Genomic DNA, 17,931 nt, shown 5'->3' with positions numbered 1-17,931 from the left:
AACGCATCCTTCCGCTTTGCCTTCATCCCACTGCCAAAACCCCGCTCGCTCGTCTGCTGCGCTTCCTCCGCGTGTCAGCAAAGGAAATCCGTAATCTCCCAGCTACAGATTTGGGGAACTTTGACATCCCCTAATGAGGTAAACACATTACTGTCATGTACAAACAAACAGCAACAAATTAGCAGCTGACACTGAGGCAGGCACGGCGGAGCTGTGCAGCACTCTTACAGGCAATTAGCGCTGTGCCAGCCGGGTCCATCCAGCCCTGCCCAGCCCTTCCTCCCCATGGGCTTCTCCTCCTCCTCCTCCTCCAGTGCCACCTGCCAGCCCAGTGGGCGATGGGTGCCTTCACCAGCAGTGCCTGCAGGCACCTGGAGGGCACCCCGTGGCTCTTTGCTCCCAGCCCCTTCAGGCTCTGTCCCACTCCTACCCATGGAGGTGCTGAAGGCCGGGCAGGATAGGGCCCTGGGCCACCTGATGAGTTGCCTGATGTAGCAGTTGGCAGCCAGCCCATGGCAGGGGTTGGAACCTGATGGTCTTTGAGGTCTCTTTCAACCCATCCGTTCTAGGAATCTATGAAAAGGGGTCAGGGACTAAAATCAGGTAGGGAGGGGAAACCAAACTGGTAAAGAGAGAGATCTGACTTCTATTCCAGCCAAAGCCATCCCTATATAGCATGAGCCAGGGCAGGACGCCCACGGTCCAAGGGCTTTATTATTATAATTGCTTTGTGAGGGTGAGAGCCTGCAGATGAGAACCCAAATCAGCCGTCATTCAGAATAATAACCGTGGAAAAAAATAAATAAATAAAGACGGGATCCAGCCAAAAAAAAAAAAAAAAGGAGCTCACATTATCAGCCAATAAACCAATAATCCATTAGTGACCAAGGTTGCTGAATAATATAGTACTTTCACAGCGCCCATAATTTATTCTGCAGACTAGAGAATAGACACGATTATTAGAGTGAGGGCTACTGGATGACACATGATGCATGACCGCGCGGCATTGATCTTCACACAACAGGAAGGTGTCTAGACGGGGAGATGTATGGCCGCGCGATCCAGAGCAGGGCATATTTCATGCGGGGCCTAATGGAGTAGTGGAGGCCGTGATGGATGACTTGCCTGGTTTCAGTAGCAGCGCAGTTATAGCAGTGCTAATGCGTGACCTCTCCCGCTCTCTGCGTCCTTCATTCAGTCAGGGTGACCTCATTTAAAGGGATGGAAAATGAGAGGCGCAGAGGACGAGGGGGAGGGAGGAAGGGGGAGGGAGAGGAGGAGAAGAAGAGAGAATAAGAAAAATAAAAGATGGAGAGAGTGCATGATGCAGGTGAACAACCTCTCGGGAGCTCCCACCCCGCTTCAGGCTTACCCCAGCACCGGGGTAGGACCTGACTTTCAGAAGCAACGAGTGGATCTTCGGTATTTTCAAATTATTATTCTTTTTTTTTAACTTCTGGGACTTTCTTTAAGGCAAACAGAAAACCAGATATTTTGTCGTGGTATTTTGTCCTATTTCTCCCATCTAACACCACCACCTTTCGATGGAAGCAGGTGAGGAAGCTGCCCTGCCTGATGAAACACCCCCAGGAGCTCCCAGCCAACTTGTCCCAGGGCTGGGCAGCATCGCTCTGTGTGCAGCCCCTGCCCCAATGGCCGTGCAAGGTTCGTGGGCAGGCAGGCGGAGAAAGGGCCAGGTTATCCTCCCCGCTCACACCTACGGAACCAGGGGACGCAGAGCACACATCGCCACTTGGAGTCACAAGGGAGGGAGCAGAGCAGAGCCAGGAGCTCTCCCCCAGGCTCCTGGGGCTGCGCTCTGAGCACAGGAGCATCCCTCCCATTCTCTTAACCTCTGTGGCCCCATCCCACCGGGCCCGGCTCGGCGTGCACCCTGCAGCAGCTCTGCGACCCCAAACCCATCCACGGAGCCAGCAAACCCCTGCCATGTTCCTCCCGTCCTCTAAGGGCTCCGACGCCCTGAGCTGCCTGGAGAGAAACAGAGAGTGGACATTTACTGTGTTTCCTTTACCATCTGGGCTTATTAAAAACTGCGCAGCAAATTAAAAATAGGTGGGAACAAAGATGGGGGAATGACATAGAGGGTTGCAGAAAATTCTCTGTGTACTTTTAAAAGCTGGAATTGCCATATGGACTGGCAGAGAGACATGTTTTACATTTCCACTGGTACATGACTGACATCATTTAGCATTAACTTCTATTTGAATAAAATGGTAGTAGACATTTAGGTAATATTACAGGGCAATAAATGTTTTAAAGAGCCTTGGGGGGATGCTCTTGAAACACAGTCCAGACCAGAACTCTAAAAATATGTCTTAATATATATTAACCTCTTTTAGGACTTTTGGCTCTCAAACAAATAATGGAGGATAGGGTTTTTTTTTTCCCCTCCCCTTTTTACTCTCGGAATTAAGAGTCCCCAGCTATATTTTTTCCCTTTTTCCTCTTCAGCTGTGCTGGGAAGAACATGAGGGAATGTAGTTAAAATTCAAAAAGGTTCCCCTTTATCATTACCATGAATCAACACAATAAATGAGCCCCTTCAGAGCACGGTAATAAGAATTTGATAAATCATCAGCCAAAAATTAACTAGATGTCAAAACAATCTTTGGGAAGTGTGATGGATTAGGGGCGATAGTGGCAATTAATCTCCCAGCATGAGTTCACAGGAGAGACTGAGCGCTGGGAGATGGATCGGGGGGAGACCACGGCCTCGCAAGGTCAGGACACTGCGGAAAGGGACGGGAGAGGGAGAGAGAGATGGAGGAAAGAAGAAAAAATTCCACTGAGTCGGCAATCCGCGGCCCCCAGCAGCCGAGGTAGAGGTCAGTCACATGCCTTTGAAAACCTCTCTGTCTCCAGCTGCTCTCTGTGATGAGGCAAGCACTTTTCTGCTCCGCTGATAAATGCCACGAGCCAGCTCATGGGGTACAACACATGGCTGGAGAGCAGGGGAGCGGGCAGGCCCCGTCCTGCTCCACGAACGCGAGGCGGCAGGATGCTGAACACTGATCCTGCTCTGCCAGGGCAGGGAGAGCGCAGGGGCGGTGGGGCTGGGGCTGGGGATGGAGGGGGAGGAGCAGGGAGCAAAGTTCCAGCTCTGCTCCTCCTGCAGCGCCTCTGGAGCACGGAGCACCTCAGAACGCCTCGGTTTCCCCAGGTTTGCGTTGGAGGTGATGATAGCACTGCAGCAGCGTTTAATCTGCTGAGGCTGGGAGGCACCTTGGGACTCCCAGAGGAAGAGGTGGGAGGGTTATGTGCTGTGTTATCAAGGCACGCCTGGCGGGGATGCGCTGAGGATGCTTTCCCTCCCGCTCCCAGAGTTAATTCCTCAAAGTGCAGTGCATCCCTCCCTTCCACTCCGGGAAATAGATTGCCTTTCTCTGTGCTGGTTACTTCTACATCCCATATCCCAACAGCAGCACGGCTCCCAGCTCAAGCGAAGCACAGTACCAACTGGAGAATACCTACAGAGAGGCAGCGGCTGCTGTGTTGCTGCCCTGGGCAACCGCTTGCTCTGCTGCTGCTGCACAACTCCCCGCTCTGCTTCCCATTACGTCCAGCCCCGGTTAATTGCGCGTACACCAGCAGCTCTGCTCTGCATGCAGGGTGAGCCGGGCCACCCCAGGGACGATGTGCACGATCTGCCTGATCCACGCCCTCCTTTCTTTGCACAATCTCTGCCACCCGGAATCCTTTGCAATCCAAAGAGGGGAAAAAAAAAGGCGATGAAAGAAAATCCAAAGTCAGGCAACCGCCTGGCAGGGCTCCTGCCGACTCCTCACATTTCTCGCTGGGCCTCGGGGCATGGAGCTCCCGGTGACATCTCTCCCAGCACACATGGAGCTGCCACGTTCAGGGCCGGGAGCAAGGGGCTGTGCCGGGGGCATGGACGCGTCCACAGCCGCCTCTGTTTGCAGCAACAGAGACCGCAGGAAAATAAATAATTGGCCCAGATCCTCTGCAGCCACGCTGCTGCGGTTCTCCACTTCATCACTCCGAGGCTCGCAATCCCTTCCTGAGCTGTTTAGCATCTCTCCTCACATTTTCACTGCTGGAGCATTGTTGGCTTTGATACACATTGTGCTCTTCCCCTCAAGCGACAAGGAACAAATGTTCATGCAACACTGAAAGCGCCCACGGGGCGAGGAAGGAGAACCTCAGCCTCACTGACAGGGACTGTTTGCTTTCACCACTCCCAGCGGGGAGAGGGCAGAGGGCGGCAGCTGGGGACAGCGGCTTGGCTGGCCAGAGGTTCTCCATTGCAGCCTTGGGCAGGAGGACGGGCAGTGCCTGCTGCTGACAGCACAGGGCCTCCAAGGGAGGGAGGGATGGCAGGTCTGGGCAGAGCGCCTGGCAGCAGGGAGCAGCCCTCGTGGCTCGCTGTGTGCTGGAAGCCTCTCAGATGGGAGAGCAGCACGTGGAATTGATGTTCAGAACATGAGTGGTGAAAGCGGAGCTTGGAAGCTGAAGTGGTTGTGGAGCGAAACCGCAAGTGGAGCACCAGGAAAGTGGGGCTTCCTGGCCATGGCAGCAAGCTGGTGGCTCTCCCTGCTCACCTCCCCGCTTCCGGGCCAAGAAGGTAAAGACTAGAGATGCACCTGAGGCAATCCTGCTGTCAAACGTTGCTTGTGTGCTCTGCCACAGCACACCAAGATTCAGCTCAGCTGGGGATGTCACTACAGCTGGCACAGTACGAATGCAACTCAAGATGGGGACCTTTCCCTGGAGGAACCGAAGCCTGCAGGAAGGTACAGACAGAGGCAGTGGGGATTTCTGCTCCTCGGTGAGATGCCTCGGGGCCAAACACCACTATGTGTACTGCAGCATGTACCTAATTTTGCTGCTGTGTTGACTGACGCTTGTTTAAAGAACAAGACTCGCCCATTTGTGAGAGGCCCCAACTGCTGCGCTCCCGTGTTCACATCGTTGACAACACCTTTCTTATATATTTGCATCCTCAAGAGAGAACTTTTATTTTTCTTTTCCTCCATCTCATTGCATCTTTCATGAATTTCCTGGGTTGCTGGTACTGCTTTGTGCAAGAGACAAACGCCTGGCACACGTTTGGATACTGCTGGCTGTTGGCGCATAGCAATGTCAGAAAGATTTCTGGGCAAGGGGAAAAAAAAGAGAAGAAGCAAAAATCGCACCCAGCTGGAACGCTTTCCCAGAATGCCTGTCTCTTCTCAAGACAGACAGGGCTTGGACGGAACAGATGTTTCCACCCAAAAGCAGATGTGGAGATGTTACTTTCCCAGGGAGGAAATGTGGTGGGGTTTATTATTAACCAACAGCCCCCATCTGACAGCTTCCCTTGACCAACAGTTGGAAAATCTGGAAAAAAACACCGCCCTCTAAGCCAAGTGGTGGCAGGAAGCAGCCAGCCCTGATGGACTCGCTTGATTTATTGTTATTAATTACAACCCGGAAATGACCAACAACATCTGGGAGAGCCAAACATGGAAGGGAAAGCAAGCTGAGCACGGGGGCCAAATTTTTCATTCTGTGATGGCCTTAGCACGCTGCTGAGCTTCGGGAAAGGCAGCTGCAGAATGTGAGCAGCATCTGTAGGGCTGCAGAGAGCGGCCAGCAGGGAAGGGTGACAATGACCCAAGCCCAAACCAAATGCAGCGAACAGGAACAGGAACGCTTCAGAAAAGCCAAGTATCCCAATGAAGGCAGGAGCCAGACTCCTCCCCGGGGCCACGCTGCTGACCTCAGGTGTTGCACCAAGCACCAGCTCCCAGCTTCCCAGCAAGGAAAAGCTCCCTCCTGCTTCACCTGCTGTGAAAAAACTGCCCGCTGTTAAGCCTGACTGCATTCCCTTTGGGATTTGGGATTTTAAAGTCCTTTTTAAAGGGCAGCAACAGATTCGCCGTACCCTCTTCACCTCTGCAGAGACATTGGTAGAAATTGAACCTGAATGGGTTATTTCCACCCCCTGCTCTTTTCCGTAATTCGTTTCGTAAGGCATACACTGCAAAAGCCAACTGCGGGAAGGTGAGGAGAAGTGCCCCATAATTGAGAACAATACCTCCAAGGGGCTTTTCCAATGAGGTGCAGATTTCTCAGGCATGCATTTTCCGAGCTGAAGTCAGTATAATGAAGTCCAGAACTTTTAGGTTTCCCCTTTAATATATCCATCATGTCTAGATCCATTATTGACATGTTGACTTTCTTGTTTCTGATTTAAGCTGCCAGACTCAGTAAAATTGCCTTGACAGCTTTAACATTTGTGGCAGAACACTGACATGATGTTACTTACAGCTAATTAAAGTTGAGAGCATAATAAACAATCTCGGGATCCTAGCAACCTAATTTCCTCGGGTATTGAGTTTGCTGGATCTTGAGCGGAGTTGCTTGAAGCTCCGTGGAGTGCTAAGCCTGACCTCCCCGCTTTGCACACTGGGGTCCCTGAATCCAGCTGGGTGACACCAACACAACTGGGGAAATGGGGAGAAATGGGAGAGATGGGGCCGGCGGCTGGAGTGGGACTGGGAAACTGGGAGGTGCTGGGAGGGCCATGTCAGTGTGGGGGAACGGGCCAATGCATTCGAGCTAATGAGCAATGGGATGAAAGCAAGCAAAGGAAAATGGAGTGACTACCAAGACGTCTTTCCTACTGGTGAGCTCTCAACGTTGCTCAACACGTTGCTCAAGTTCCTCCAGCAGCATGGAGAGCTGGGAAAGGCACTGGGGGGGCAGAGGGAGCGCGGCAATGGGATCTCATGGAAGAGGATTTGCTACCACCAGCCAGGAGGCCCGCGAAACGTTGTAGCTCCATCAGTTCATTTTCCTTCCTCTCCCATTTCATCTCAAAGCCCAGCTTGTTGTACACAGAACTGCCTAGCACGGTGGGAAATCACATACAGAAATTTTCTCTGCCTCCCTAAAGACCTAAAGGGTTCAGCCAAGGGCAGCGTTTCACCTTCCCTTCTGATGAAGACGTTTTCATTGTTTATTTTAACAACAAAACAAAACTCGCCGTACCCAAATGAGATTCCTCGAGCTGACTCAGCCAACAAATCAGCGTTTTTCTTGTCTGCAGTGAATCAAAAATCACTACTCACTTGTGCAGAATCAACTGAAATTTGAGGTGAATTAAATCCAAGATCTCCCTCTGTTCTCACAAGTGACTGACATGCCTCCCTTATTGCCAGTTTCTTGAGTGTTATTGGACCGATTTCCCCCACTTCCACTATCGCTCCTCGTTCTGCAAAGTAGGGCAACGGCAACATTTCATCTCTCTTTTGCAAAGCCTTGAACGCAGCGCAACAACACCATCGCTGCGAACCGAGCCACTCACTGTCATGAGAGCGAACAAAAGTTGGGATGTATGAAGTTAAATCTCAATGAAAAATGCTCTCCTTCAAGCACGCTGCGTTCGTGCCTACCAAGAGGAGCAACTGGTGAAGTCACGGTAAGGGGATGATGCATCTGTAGGGTCAGGAGGTAATTTGTAACCAAGTGTTGACCAAGGGAAGCAAAGAGCTTGGAGGTTAATGTGGCTCACGGCAGAGCATGGAAACCAATGACTCCACCAGGAGGAATTTCTCCTGCTCCTGAGGAATGGTGTGCAAATGCAGGCCCTCTGCTCTGCCCTTCCCCCCGGAGCCAGGGCTGGCCTTGGAGCCTGCAGATGTGGCAGTGCTCACAGCACTCACTCTCATTCAAGTTTCCTTTCCCGTTTTAGTCCCCCCTCTATCCTGGGGTTTCCTAAGCACAGGACTTGATCCCAGTAGCAGGAGGGCACGGGCAGGACGGGGGGTGGAGGGACAGCGAAGGAAAAGGAGCACTCACATTTCCCCAAACCTACGTCAAAATAAAAATGTTCCCAAACCCCCACAGGCTGCACCCATCCCCATCTCCAGTTAACGCAGCTCCACTGAATTCACCGCAGGGAAAAAAACCACAGCTCTGGATGAAGGACTCCTGCGAAAGCAGCATTTCCTCCCTTTTGTCTTGGCTGCGGCTGCTTTCGGTTCCTGATTGTTCAGCCTCTTTATTCCTCACTTTCAGACTCTTGTTCACTTCCAGCTGGGCTGTATGTGTGCCTCGGAGATCCAGTGGGAAAGGTGGAGCGCGGTGACCCCCAGTCATTAATCAAGCTGCCTAAGCCGGGGCCTTTTCACAGCCAGAGCCTGATTATTGGCTCTTGGGAGCTGCGTAATAAAATGACAAGGGGAGTGAGTCTATTTCCTGCCGCCAAACTGCTGACATTAATTCACACCAGGGGGCTCGGGGAAGACAGCAGGAGGGGGAGTGGGGAAAGAATCTGTATAAGCAAACCCTGCAGGACCCGCGTGCCGATGTATGGCTGCTGCATGCACGTGTGCACAGCCATGTAATGCACCACCGTGTAATGCACAGCCCTGCAACACTCAGCTGTATAACAGACAGCCATGCAATGCACCACTGTGTAATGCACAGCTCTGCAACACGCAGCTGTATAATGCACAGATGTGTAACGCACAGCCCTGTAATGCACCACCGTGTAATGCAGAACTGTATAACGCACAGCTGGGTAATGCACAGCCACGTTCATGCACACACTGTCCTGCTCAGGTTCCCAGGCTGCAGCCAAGTCTAAAGATCCCCAAACAAAATAAGCAGCAGACTGCCAGGCCGTGCTGTGTTTGCATCTCATAGCAGTGAACTGTGGCTGCAGAGAGCTGCGATGCCAAATACCTGCCGTGCTTCTGGGGTGGCATGAAACCATCCCAACAGTCAGGAGAATAACAAACCCAAAATAAACACCAAAACCAACAGCAACAAACAAACACAGAAACACCACAAGATCAACACTGGAAAGATCTGTAAGCAAAGTCCTGGAGGATTTGTGTCTAGGAAAATGGGGCTATTGCATCCTCACATTCCTGCTGCAGAGGAACAAATGGGATGGTAAATACAACTGGTAACAATTTTCTAAAATTGGAGAAATTCTTGTTCTTTTCTTTTTTCTTTGCTAATAGTTCTTTTGTCCTGACTCTAGACGTTTTGCTAATCAGCTCATATCATATGGGAGCTATCAGCAGAGACAGTCAAGCCTGGGGATATGTAAAGCCTTTCCACTGCCTGAAGAATCCAGGGAGACCTTTGACACTTGACAAATTCCCTTGCAAGGGAAGGGTAAGGGAAGAAAGTCGGAGCCAAAAGCTGTCAAGTCGTTTCTTCATTAGCCCTCAAACAGAATCCTGAAATGTTCCTCTGCCACGATACCTTGTTTCTATGGGGCAACGACAGAAGATCTGCTCTGCTCAGAGCTCCCCTCTCCATGCTGCTGGCTCAGCTCCCCTCCGCACACAGAGCCACCGGGACCAGGGAAATGGGCCCAAGGGGAAATTCTGCAGAGGTGTCAATGGCTGCACGAGGCGTGGGGGAACCAGGTCTGCCTTCTCCCAGAAACCATCAGAGATGTAATTCTAACGCTGGCTGTGCCACCAAACAAAAAGATTCTGGCGTGAGCAGAGATTGGAGGCCCCGCTTTCCAACCGCCCAGAAATAACCCATGGGAAAGCACAGGAGGGCTGACAGGACGTGCTACTGAAGCCTCTGCTCTGCAGCCCAGCCCTTCTTTTTCCTCTTCCATTGCAACAGATGAAACGCAGAAAGCGGGGAAACTCGGAACAAAGTCAATTGAAAGCGACAGGGCTGGACCCCAGCGCACCAGATTGGCAGAGCCCATGGCTCTGATGGAGTCACAGCGCTGTGCAGTGCCTCCCTGGTTGTTAACCACATCGATCCTCAAAGAAGGGGCAGGCGGCCCAGGAGCGAGCCCGGCGCTGCAGCCGGGAGGAGGCGGGCCGTCAACGTGTGATGGAACAGCAGCGCCGGTTCTCACGTGTGCGTCTGAGCAAGGAGGGCCTGATCAAAAAAAGCCCCATTTGCCACTGCAACTATATCAAACCTTCTGCAAAAAGTCACTTCGAGGTCACTGTTTTTGTCCAGTATTTCAATACATTAAATGCAATTACTTCATTGTTGATTTACCTGTCATTAGAGGCATGTGTTTGAACATGATTTATTGAGTGAGTTTTGTGCCAGTTGACTTGCAATAGATTGCACAATATTCAAAAAGGCTCATTTGCTTGGCATTACATTAGAAGCAGGGTGATTGCAACACAAAGCAATGTAAATGAGTTCTGAGAGGCTCCATCATTCATGTTGTCATGTACTGAATCCTATTATTATTTATTACCATAATTGTACTGTGTTTCCTGGGGCGATAAATTAGGACTGATGGGTCCCGCTGACAGCCAAGGACTGGACTCGCTCTATATAATTTAATAGGGATACTGTTGGATCTCTGCTTGGAGGAGACTTAGGGAGGAATTTAGTAACTAAGCAAAATCTTTTCTTAAAAAAATTAAAAATAAAATAAAAGCGGAGAAGTTTTTTTTTTTTTTTTTTTTTTTCCCCTCCCTTGGCAGCAATTTAAGTCTTGATAAAAGCTGCAAAGGAAATGGGAGCACTCTGTCTTTCATAATAGGATTGTTAAAAAAATCACTGCCCTGTGTCACAATCTGTTTTATGCTCCCTGCTGACAGGCAGCCTCACGGCGCTGGGAACGGAGGGACAGGGACGGCTTAAAGGGACCGCACCGACAGCTGCTGACCCCTGCACAGCAGCGCAAAGCCGGCCCACGAGCTGCCCCTGGCTCAGGGAATGGCTGAGGTTACCCCCCAACACGTCAATCACGCAATGGCAGAATGGCTTGGGCTGGGAGGGACCTCAAGGATCACCCACATCCTGACCCAAGGCCACGAGGAGCACTGCAGGAGCGCTGCTGCTGGAGGAAGCTGAAGGATCCTGCGAGCAGGACAGGGGCTGCGGAGGGCACGTCTCAGGCTCTGCTGTCTGCATTAAGATTCAGCAATAAAACCCTTCTCCTTTCCGTGCTTTAGCCACCACCAGTGCTCAATCTTTCTACTGCACTCTTTGTAAAGAGACTCGGAGCGGCAGAACCCTGGAGCTGTTGGATTAGAACAGGTTAATGGTCCCTACAGCGCTGTGCGTTGTATTTGTGAGCAACCAAATGTCCATAAATCCTCCTAGTGGACAATTTTATGGAATAATCAACACATCAGGGATATTTCCTTCTAGCCCACCCTGAGTTAGTGACTGCCTCACGCTGCGAGGCATGAGAGCTTATTGACCGGATCCGTCTCCTGTTCAAGTCAATAGATGTCTGTCAATTCAGGTCAATTCAAATCAGATCTTTATTGACAGGAGAAGCTACGCAAAAACACTGCCAAAGTGTGAGGAAATGACAGCACATCCCTGCCGCCCGTGAACCGGCTGTCGGCGCAACAGACACAACCTGCACTGTTCTTACAGACACGCGGCTTCACCGAGCAGACACCGTCCTCCATCGAGCTTCATTGACTTCATTGAGCCAAGCGCTGCTGGGTGTAAACAAGACCCATCCTGCTCCTCCGTGGGCACCACGTGCTATTAGCAATAGGGCCGCACAGATCTCCCTCTGCCAAAACTGCGCAGCCCCCGCCAACAAGAACCCCACAGCGGAGCCCACACCCACAGCTCTTGGACCGTCCCCATCCCCGTTCCCTCCTCCCCGGGGATGCTGCTCCAGCTCACGTTCCCTCTGCCCCACGCAGACATATGAACCTTGTCACTCAGACTTCAAAGGCGCTTTTCGCTCGCCCCTCCGCGGCAGTGACACATTTTTGGCCAAGCACATCCCATTAATAGCATTTGCTGTCAAACAAGAAGGCTTGCAAACAATGGAAGGATTGTACGCTGTGCGGCATGGCTGATGGGCAGATCACCAGGTAACCTGATGCAAGAGCTATAAAATGTCTCAAAGACACACGCGGAAAGCGCAGAGCCTGGTTTTGCAAAGAGCCTTGCGGTTTGTAGGGGTTTGGGTTATTTTTGGTATATACTTTGGAACAAACCTCACTGTTGGACTTGACTGGGTTTCCAACCTAGCTACGGTCCAACGTGTGCATCTCCTTAACCAGCACAGTGCTTCCTTGCTTCCTTCAGGACCCACTGAGCATGGAGAGCCCCACATTGCCCCGATGGTTCCAAGCAAGGCGGGATAGTGCAGAGAGACCAAAACCACCTTTGGGATCAGCCACGCAGACCACTGCACAGCCCTTAGACAGCGAGGGGTGGTGGCCCAGGCTCCAGGCTCCCCACGACCAAGGACAGCACAGCCCTCACCTCCCCCTGGGCTGACCCAACACGGATGCTCCGAGCAGCACCGGTGCGCTCCCAAAACCTGAGCATCCTTCTGCACATCTCCAGGAGCACGATGCAAAGTGCGACTGACTGGAGAGATGAAGATATTAAGCATGTGTCTCTGTCAGTTATGGCCATTATCATTAGCAGGCTAGCTACTATTCCCTATATATTCCTTTTAGAACCGTTTACAGCTGAAACATTTTTAATGGCTCGATGAATATGAATGCAACATTTATAACCATTTACACATATGAGACTTTGGGGCACATCCATCTTTCATTGCAGGCACATAACCTCCCATTACCGCGCTGTCACGCCGAAGAGGGAGCGGGGAGAAGAGGACCCCACTTTGTAGTGAAGGATGAGGACATTATTTCTGCCTGTTTTGTGAAACACATGTTCAGAAATCTCCCTTATTGTCACCACAGACGACTCTCCCAGTCACGCACTTATTTAGACTCTTTATACTTTCATTAACAATGGAGAAACGCAGGCCGCTACATCTGTTAGCAGACATAATTTTAGACAAATACAACTTCTTATCAAATAAGCCTGCAATAAATGTTTCATGAACAGAACCCTTCAATAGAACTCCCAGCACTAATTTAATGAGAAGTATCAAATGATTTTTTTTTTTTTATTCTGATATCTCCCCAGAGACAAATGATACTTTGCAGGCCTATTTTTAACAAATGAATTATTGACTTAAACTGGCACAATTAATCACAATATAATGGGATCAGGGGATGTTAGAGGCTCATTCAGCATGGCAGATGATGAGTACTGACTCTTCCAAGAAATGAGGCTCTTTAATCACTCCCAGATTAACAGCTACATGCTTTCAAATTTCAATCACAGGGACCTGCCAGAGGGGAATGAAGAGGGCCTCCTCCAGGGGAAGGAGGGAAGAGGAGGGCTTCCCACCAGAGCCCTGGTGTCCTCTGTCCCAGAAACAGGCGCCTGACTTCTCCAGGGCAAGGGCAGCATCAAAACCAGGCTGCACTTCTAACAATTCCTCCTCCCAGCCTTTATCAAGTCACGATTTTGTTTCCAGAGGGATAGAGCACGCATGTGGCCCATTGGGCTGCTCAACACTTGCCATTATGGGGAAATCCGCAGGACACAGCAGAAAAAGCTTCCTAATTAATGCTTTCCTTAGAACAAGGAAACGATTAGCCATTTTTCTACTTTCCTGCAAAAGGAGCTACTACGTTTACAGAGCACGCATACAAAAATGCTTTTCTTCTTGCTGTGGTTTGATTTTGCTTTAAGTTTTCTCTGGTTAGCTCCATAGGTTGGTAGAGACATTTCCATGAATTCCAAGGCCTTTTTCCATGCAGATCCAGAACTGGGTTCCTCTCGTGTGAGTGCACAGATACAAACCACAGCAAGAGCATCCCCAGCAGTGGTGATTTGATGCAGCTGTCCCGCAGTGGTTGGGACTGGAAGTTCCTTCAGCTCCCCACACAACGTTTGACCCAAGTGAAGAGGAATTCAGAAGCCTTTGTGACAAACGACAGCAAAATGATAAGTTTAAGGATGAAGTTTTAGAGCCAAAAATGGCAGAGGAAATGAAACGAAGTTAACACCAAGGCAAACTGAGCGCACGCTGAAACCGCGCGGGAATTCAGATAGTGCGGCTGCGTTGCTTTGCTCGGCTCGGCCTGAGGGTTCTGCCTTTGCTCAGCAACAGTTCGTGACATCTCAGACACCTCGAGCAGAGCTTTCCCCCCCTCAGCCTGTGCTGCCTGAGGTGCTTCAAGGCCCTGGAATCCGGCAGGGAAAAATCCTCAATTTGGAAATAGACTCGGCAAGTTAAAAACGGGGAAGGAGGCTCCCAGCGGCTGAGCTCCCAAACAAAAGTGCATTTTCATCATTTGCACTTCTAAACATCTTAAAAAAAAAAAAAAAATCTGCTCTCTTAAAATAGAGAAATGACAGAATTTCCAGGAGGGCTCACACGCATCATCTGGCCCCACATCCTGCCTCTGACAGCAACCTGCCCCACACGTCTCAGCAAAGGAATTCCAGAAGCTCCATGGAAGGATGTCTGAGCAATCAAAGAAAGTCCCCGAGCACAGAACCTCCTGGCCCACGTGGCTATCCTTCCCCGACCGCTTAAAGCTGCACACAAATGCCAGCTCTAACCCTGTGCTTTAGTATTTGTGCAATACTTCTGGTTACTGTTTAGTGTTACGCTTTTGGATGTGAACGTTATTTAGAAAAATATACAATCTCCTTTGATTGTTGTGCAGAAAAGCAGACAGATTTCCTGGCGTGGGGCTGAGGAAGGGAAGGGTCAGGCAGCTCCCAGCATTTCACCACGCCACAGTGCTGAGTGTCGGGCTCATTGCAGGCAGAAAGGCAACACGAGTGCTGCCCCAAGCTTCAGACAAGAGGGCAGGTAACTGCAGCACCAGCAGTTGGGTTAAGGGCCTTAAGAGAGAAAACCTGCTGTTTTTTTGTCAAGCTGATCCCCAGCACTGGAGCTGGCAGTGGGAGCACCTGCTGGTGCCAGCTTTGCCTCTTTGCAGGAACCGTTTGCTCCTTCCATACCCAAAGGTGCAGAGTGCAATGCCAAGATTGCCAAGAGCGTTATGATATTGCATTGCTGCTCTGTAAGAAAATCTCACGGTAATCTTTGTCCACCTGATCCACAGTTTCAGACTCTCAAACAACAACAAAAACAATCCCACAGGACTTGCAGATCTTTTGCCAGGGAGAACGTCAGCTTTCTGTCCACTCCAGCCCCGATTCTTGGTGGAGCTGATGGAGAGAGTTCCTCAGAGCAGCTCTGCTGCATTCACTCTGCGGCTTCAACAGCTGCATGTCCTCAAGCCAGGAGGAAACACTGCAGCTCCCATTACCCCTGAACCCACACGGAAAGGGGATCAGCCACTCGCTCTGGAAAAGGAGTGGGAAAGAGGCCGGGGAGGTGGCAGATGTCCTGGGCCGTGCCAGAGTTTTTCCAACACGTGTCATTGCCTGCAAGGCAGAGCACAGAGATGGGAAATGGCAGATGAAGGCCGTCCGTGCCGCGGCGTGCCTGCATCTCCTCAGAGCCAGAGCTGCTCTTGGAAGCAGGGGCCAGCTCCTGGGTCTCCAGTGGAGGTCTGGTAGCCAAAAACATTCTCTTCCTCATGTTAATTTATGGGCCTGTCAGGGAGTTAGAATTGATTGGGAAGAGGTCTTGTTTTACCTATGGTGGGAGGAAATCGAGTGATGTTAGCAGCAATGCTGGGCACATTATCATCTGCTGGTTCCATTTAACAACTTCTCACAGCATATGCAGTTTACATTATGGTATCCTGCACATGTAGTCTTTGGCTGAAAATATCCTCCAGAGCTCTGAATTTATGGTCATGCAAATACTCAGAGAAGCAAGAAACACGCATGCCAAAGAATGAAAAAGGAAAGCCTTCGTTTCTGCTTCTAGGTCACGTTAACTCTCCCCCTGCTGTGCTGCAGCAGAACAAGGGATGCTGGTGTTCACCAGGCACCCTCATCTCCGCAATGGCAATTCCTCAAATACCGACATCTCGCACAGATTTCCTTGGCTTCCATGGGCAGCTGGAGCTGGGCCTCTGAGAAAGATTTGCTTTCAGCCAAGCTGTCTGTTCTCTCTGCAGGCCTGGCACAACAACAGCTCTCATTCTGCCACCGCTCCCACCAGTGCCACATCCACGGGGCCATCTCCTGAGTCCCAGCACGGAGCTGGGGCAGCGAGCGAACCCCCTGGGTCAGAGCTCCCCGAGCACAGTGTAAGGAGCTGCTCCCTCCTGATGCTGTTCTGTCTCCTGTTTTATTCCATATGAAGGAAGAGGACAGAACTGAATCTCTTTGTCCTTTCCTGCAGAACTAACTTTGCTCTCAGCAGCGGTGCCTGCGTGTCCCTGCACAATACCATGCAGACATCCAGGCTGCATCCCAGGAGCAGCAGAGATGCACGGGGAGGACCCCGAGCTCCTCAGCCCTTCCTGCCCGGTTAATGTGTGGGGCACAGTCCTGTTGGTTCTGGAGCTGTGGGCTCACCACGAGCACGTAGGTCGCCGCGTGGCACCGGCCGGTGGCTGTAATTTCTGACACGGTGGAATTGCAGGTTTAATAAAAGAAAAGAAAAACAAAAAGACATCGTTCAAAGACCTCCATTTCACGTTAGGGCAGAACCAATACGTGCACAACCAACGGAGCAATCTGTCACCTGTCAGCTGCTGGCCAAACCTTTGTGGGAAATTAATTTTCAAGTGCGATTTCAGTCGCCCGTTGATGTAACGCCGTGGCACAGCGGGGATGGATGACGTGGGACGCGGCGCTGGAGGGGGTGCAGCTCTGAGCAAGCACCGCTGCTCCCAGCCCTGGGCTGGACGGACCAGCACTGTGAACAGGACCTGTCCTTGTGCTGCACACCGAGCGCCGTGCTGACGGCCACAGCTACAGCACGGTTCTATCATTTGTAATGCTTAATTGCTCCTAATTTATGTCAGGCAGGACCGCACTTGGGATGTGAAGTATTTAGTGCTGGCTCTAGAATGCCGTGCTTCGTATGCGTTTTTAGAGCTCTGGTCATCAGCTGGCGGGGAGCTTGGAGCCCTGGGTTCACCATGCGGTGCTCCCAGGCCATGGTGGCACACGCTGCACTCATGGCACAAACCTCACTGCCCAGGGTGGGCAGGACAGCAGCTCACCCCGGATGCAACGGAGGATTTGTGCATAAAAGAGATGCTCAGCTTCAGAGGGCTGCGAGCTCCCAGCCAATCTGAAGCAGCACGCGAGGAAATGAAAGCGAGCTCGTGCTCCTCGGGAATGTTTATTACTGCAAGAGTTCAGAAACGAAACCTCGTGTCAGTGAGAAAAATGTGACTGAAGTCGTTGCTGCATTGATAGAATTGACCCACATTCCGGCTTCCCTCTTAATTTTTTAATAAGTTGATTCATTCACCGCACGATATCACTCCGCGTTCGCGTCTTTATCAAAAACATTAATAAAATATTCACTTGTATTTTTGTTTACCAAACTGTCTTTCATGTGGATGAAATACTTCTAAAATCAGCTCGTTTATGTTTTCACTGAGCAATACGTTAAAACACCAGCAGCAGCACGTAATTCGTGTTGGCGAAACTTAAAGAATTCTGACAGCAACTACCTGTTCTGTGAAAACCGCTCCTGAGGGGGAACGCAGCTTTCCAGTTCCACAATTCCCTTATTTTTTTCCACCGTCTCCTTCTGGTTTTTGCTCATTTCTGAGCGCTGTGTGTCCTCTGAACACCACAGAACCAAATAGAAAGGAAGGCACTCGGCGGCGACTGCGGAGAGGCCTGAGCCCGTCATCCTAAAATGGCCATTTAGGACAAATTCCTTCAAGCTCACGGATGCAATTCTTTGCCTTTCAAAGGTCTCGTCTACAGGGTACGCCGAGAAAAGTTGAGACAAATGGAGGCAAGGTATGAAGTTAATAAGCGTACATCAAAGCCCCGTGGTTAGATGAAACTGCAGCAAGCTACAGACGTGTTATTGTGAAGCAGAGCAACCACATGGGGCTTTAATAGCGCCGAGCTTCTGTTTGCAACCTCATGCAATTAGTTACTCCTCACAGCTCCCCGCAGAGACAGGCCCCAAGCGCGCTGAGGAGCCGTGGGCTGCACGAGCTGCTGCCATCCAGCTGAGCTGCAGCGAGCTGCTGGGGCACCGACACGGGG

The sequence above is a fragment of the Numida meleagris genome, chromosome 21 (genome assembly GCF_002078875.1).
Source record: "Numida meleagris isolate 19003 breed g44 Domestic line chromosome 21, NumMel1.0, whole genome shotgun sequence".
In the NCBI taxonomy this organism is placed as follows: Eukaryota; Metazoa; Chordata; class Aves; order Galliformes; family Numididae; genus Numida; species Numida meleagris.
Note: the sequence above shows the minus strand (reverse complement) of the source record.